The sequence below is a fragment of the Nerophis ophidion genome, linkage group LG02, assembly GCF_033978795.1.
Source record: "Nerophis ophidion isolate RoL-2023_Sa linkage group LG02, RoL_Noph_v1.0, whole genome shotgun sequence".
NCBI lineage: Eukaryota > Metazoa > Chordata > Actinopteri > Syngnathiformes > Syngnathidae > Nerophis > Nerophis ophidion.
Window position 1 is genome coordinate 23971565 of NC_084612.1, and position 6000 is coordinate 23977564.

Consider the following 6000-nt stretch of genomic DNA (forward strand, 5'->3'; position numbering starts at 1 on the left):
CTCCCACCTCCAAAGACATGCACCTGGGGATAGGTTGATTGGCAACACTAAATTGGCCCTAGTGTGTGAATGTGAGTGTGAATGTTGTCTGTCTATCTGTGTTGGCCCTGCGATGAGGTCGCGACTTGTCCAGGGTGTAAACCACCTTCCGCCCGCATGCAGCTGAGATAGCCTCCAGCACCCCCCGCGATCCTGAACGGGACAAGTGGTAGAAAATGGATGGATGTATGTGCATTAAATCACATCAACAGTATACATAACGGGTTATTTTCTGATCAATTAAAACACTTCAGCAATTAAAACATATACCATGAATTTCTCTGTTAGGCTTATGCAACTTCCGGTCAATAAAGTTTGATTCAAAGTACACACTTCTCAAAGATACTGTATATTAACTGTCCTGACCACACAATGGCGACAAATACACATGTAACAATGTTGATTAAAGGCCTACTGAAACCCACTACTACCGACCAGGCAGTCTGATAGTTTATACATCAATGATGAAATATTAACATTGCAACACATGCCAATACGGCCTTTTTAGTTTAATAAATTGCAATTTTAAATTTCCCGCGAGTTTCTTGTTGAAAACGTCGCGTAATGATGACGCGTGCGTGTGGCGTCACAGACTGTCAGGAAATATTAGCGCTGCACCATTAGCGGCTAAAAGTTGTCTACTTTAATCGCATAATTACACAGTATTCTGGACATCTGTGTTGCTGAATCTTTTGCAATTTGTTCATTTAATAATGGAGACTATAAAGAACAATGCTGTTGGTGGAAAGCGGTGGATTGCAGCTGTCTTTAGCACAGAGACACAGCTGGTGTTTTTTTGTTTGTTGTGAAGCTTTAACACAGAGCGGTCAAGCGAACATGTTTTCTCTACGTCAACAAGCATGTTTTTGGATGGGAAAATTGTGATATATATCTTACCGGAGACATCAGTGGATTATTTGTCGTCCTGCAGCAGCTGTCATGTCAAATAAGGCAGCTGTGAGCTTGGCTCCTTGGCTTCTCTCTGAGACATTGCCTGTTCACCGCAGCCATCTGACCTCGAGGTATGTCTTTACAATCTTTACAATCTCACTAAACACTATTAAAACAATAAACAGATAAGGGATCTTCCAGAATTATCCTAGTAAATGTGTCTAATTACATCTGAAGCGCTCACACTGCCGCGGCCCGTAGCCATCGCTTTTTTTTTTTTTTTTTCCTCTTGTCCTTCACTATCAATATTCTAATTCAGGAATCGTTCATCGTCGCTCAAATTATTGGGGAAATTGTCGCTTTCTCGGTCCAAATTGCTGTTAGTGCTGGTGGTTCCCGTTATAAACAATGTGAATATGTGTGGAGACCTGCAACTCGTGACGTCACGCGCACATACTTCCGGTAAAGGCAGGGCTTTTTTATTAGCGACCAAAAGTTGCGAACTTTATCGTGGATGTTCTCTACTAAATCCTTTCAGCAAAAATATGGCAATATCGCGAATTGATCAAGTATGACACATAGAATGGACCTGCTATCCCCGTTTAAATAAGAAAATCTAATTTCAGTAGGCCTTTAAATGACAAACATGACAAACTTTAACAAGAGTTTAACAGAACAACTACTGTCAACGACTTGTGATCTGATTGGCTACCGCAACTGTCTGTCAACTCTGTGTTCTCAAATTCATCCGCTGACAGTCCCGGCGAGTATCCAATCACAGGAGGCGTAAATGTCACGTTAAACGTGAGGCCAGCTAGAAGGCCTTACAGACTAAAACTTGTGATCTGATTGGCTATCGCAAATGTCTATCACCTGTATGTCCCGTTCACTTAGAGTGCACGGACGCCAATATTGTTGATTCAAAAGGCGTCTGGCAGATTTGGAACAGCATGGCAACATAAGCTAGCTGAATTGTGATTGGATACAAACTCAAACTAAAAACAACAGCACTGGAAGTAGCATAATATGACATGAAGAGACTATGAATAATTTTAGATATTCAGGGAAAGTAAATACAAATTTTATTTTTATTTTTAATTATGATCATGATTTTCTGCACACCACTGCTCAAAAGTCCCATGCTGAAATGTTTTTTTAAATCTTCAGACTTATCAGATTGATGTTATCTCCAAAATATATAGTTTTTAGCGGAAACGATTGCAAAAGAGTCTTGACGTTTGAACATGTCATATCTAACCACGAGGGCTTTTAACTTTAACCGAATTCACGCGGCTTCCTGTTTGATAGGGTTGTGATGCTCTAATAGTGCATCACTTGGAGGATGTGGACACTTTCTGCATGTGGAATGGGTTTTTAAAGAACACAACATCATGTAAGAAGACTGCTTGAAACTGTCCTATTGATGTTGTGGAGCCTTGATGATAAAATCAGCGAGCCCTCCCACAGTATGCAGGGGGAGGACGGTAGTAACAACTGTATGGACAATCAGTCATATTCTAACTTTGGAGATTTCTTTGAGAAAGTCTTGCTTCCGGTAACTTCGACGCCTACGTGTTCATGAAAACTCTATTTTGGGTCAATGCGTACCGTAGTCCCGTAAAAGCTGCTACATGACTGTGTGTCATAAGAGATAAAACATGTCACTTCCTGAAGAACATTGATGTTGCCACTTCCTGCAGCTTCGCACGGAAGTGTCAGCTGACATAAATGCCTTGTTCTGCCCTTCTTCAGTCAAAGAGGGGGAAGAGAAAGAAGCAGGAGAGATGGCAATTCAGTTTTGCAATATGAATGAATTGAGAATAACTACAGTATTCTTATCAAGCCAGTCGTATGTTATAGATATATCTTTATATGATATGTATTGTCAAGTATGGCATGCTTTTAAATGTAACGATGCAGATAGTTACCGTACAAAAGATAAAACCATATATATATATATATATATACACACACACACACACACACACACACACACACACACACACACACACACACACACACACACACACACACACACACTACATTGGTTCAGAAAAAACACAAGAGGCTATTTCATCCCTACAAGCCTGTTTTGCAGGTTTCCCTGAAGAAACAGAGCAGGGAAACCTGCAAAACAGGATTGTAGGGATGAAATGGCCTCCATGTTTTTTCCAACCTAACGTATATTCCGCTCTACAACGGTATTGAGCACTGTATAACTGTATAAACACACACTAATATATATATATATATATATAGATATATATATGTGTATATATACATATGTGTATATATATATATATATATATATATATATATATATATATATATATATATATATACACATATGTATATATATATATATATATATATACATCTGTTAAGGAAAGAATGAATGGGGCCATTTTGGTACAAACTCAATACGAGTTGAGTTTGTACCAAACACGACACAGAACAAACCAAAAGTAGTGAAACAAAAATGAATATTATCAACAACAGTATCAATATTAGTTATAATTTCAGCATAGCAGTGATTGAAAATCCCTCATTGACATTATCATTAGACATTTATAAAAATAAAAAAAAGAACAATAGTGTCACAGTGGCTTACACTTGCATCGCATCTCATAAGCTTGACAACACACTGTGCCCAATATTTTTACAAAGATAAAATAAGACATATTTTTGGTTCGTTTAATAGTTAAAACAAATTTACATTATTGCAATCAGTTAATAATACATTGTTCTTTACAATTATAAAAGCTTTTTTTTTTCAATCTACTACTCTGCTTGCATGTCAGCAGACTCAGGTAGATCCTGCTGAAATCCTATTGAATGAACTCAGAATCGGAAAAATATTGTTTTTGAATCGAATCGAAAAAAATCTATATATTATCGAATCGTGGGACACCCAAAGATTCACAGCCATAATGTATATGTATACACACACATATACATACATACACACACACACAAATATATATATATATATATATATATATACACACATATATACATACACCCACACACCCACACACATATATATATATATATATAAATATATATATATATATATATATATATATATATATATATATATATATATATATATATATATATATATATATACACATATATATATAGTGGCACCTGATTCTCATCAAGACACAGGAGTGTGCGTGCAAAAAGCCGAAAAGGGCATTTATTGCACAAGTCTTTGTAGGAAGTGTAGGGTGTGGAATAAGAAAACTTAAAGCGTCCATTAACAAACATAAATATCTCCCATCCGGGGCTCTCAATCCTGCACACAGCACACTTCTTTACTTGTCGTAGTTAATTGCCTATCAAACAAGAGAAAACATAGTATCAGAAAACATTTCCCTAATAATGTCATTAATGGGGAAATAGTGGATTTCTCACTTAACGCCTGATGCACCTGCCTTGACACAGAGGAGAGTCAGACATGAATGAGGCAGAGTTAAGAACTGTTTGTAGCTGAGTCCCACCTGGTCGCACAGCTGGTGGCACTTCAGGCTGATTGAGAAGGTACAGGGGAATGTACCGCCCCTCGATGATGCGACCAAGGCTGGGGCGTTGTCCTCTGTGTTCCACTCTGCCTCCATGCCCTGGCTCCTCCCCTGTGAGGTGCCTACCTGTCAGGCGGTGCTTAAATGAGACTCCACAGGATACATACAGTATATATACACAAACCCCGTTTCCATATGAGTTGGGAAATGGTGTTAGATGTAAATATAAACGGAATACAATGAATTGGAAATCATTTTCAATCCATATTCAGTTGAATATGCTACAAAGACAACGTATTTGATGTTCAAACTGATAAACATTTTTCTTTTGCAAATAATGATTAACTTTAGAATTTGATGCCAGCAACACACGACAAAGAAGTTTGGAAAGGTGGCAATAAATACTGATAAAGTTGAGGAATGTTCGATGAGCACTTATTTGGAACATCCCACAGGTGTGCAAGCTAATTGGGAACAGGTGGGTGCCATGATTGCGTATAAAAGCAGCTTTCATGAAATGCTAAGTAATTCACAAACAAGGATGGGGCGAGGGTCACCACTTTGTCCACAACTCGGTGAGCAAATAGTCAAACAGTTTAAGAACAATGTTTTTCAAAGTGCAATTGCATAAACATTTAGGGATTTCAACATCTACGGTCCATTATGTCATCAAAAGGTTCAGAAAAATCTGGAGAAATCACTCCACGTAACAGCATGGCCGGAAACCAACATTGAAGGACCGTGACCTTTGATCCCTCAGACGGCACTGTATCAAAAACCAGCATCAGTCTCTAAAGGATATCACCACATGGGCTCAGGAACACTTCAGAAAACCACTGTCACTAAATGCAGTTTTTTGCTACATCTGTAAGTGCAAGTTAAAGCTCTACTATGCAAAGCGAAAGCCATCAACAACATCCAGAATTGCCACCGGCTTCTCTGGGCCCGAGATCATCTAAGATGGACTGATGCAAAGTGGAAAAGTGTTCTGTGGTCTGACGAGCCCACATTTCAAATTGTTTTTGGAAATATTCGACATCGTGTCATCCGGACCAAAGGGGAAGCAAACCATCTAGACTGTTATCGACGCAAAGTTCCAAAGCCAGCATCTGTGATGGTATGGGGGTGCATTAGTGCCCAAGGCATAGGTAACTTACACATCTGTGAAGGCACCATTAATGCTGAAACGTACATACAGGTTTTGGAACAACATATCCTGCCATCCAAGCGCCGTCTTTTTCATGGACGCCCCTGCTTATTTCAGCAAGACAATGCCAAGCCACATTCAGCATGTGTTACAACAGCGTAGCTTCGTTAAAAAAGCGTGCGGGTACTTTTCTGGCCCGCCTGCATTTGAACATCAAAATCTTGTCTTCGTAGTGCATTGAACTGAATATAGGTTGAAAAGGATTTGCAAATCATTGTATTCCGTTTATATTTACATCTAACACAATTTCCCAACTTATATGGAAACGGGGTTTGTACATACATATGTGAATACATATATACACACATACATATAAATATATACATATACATACAT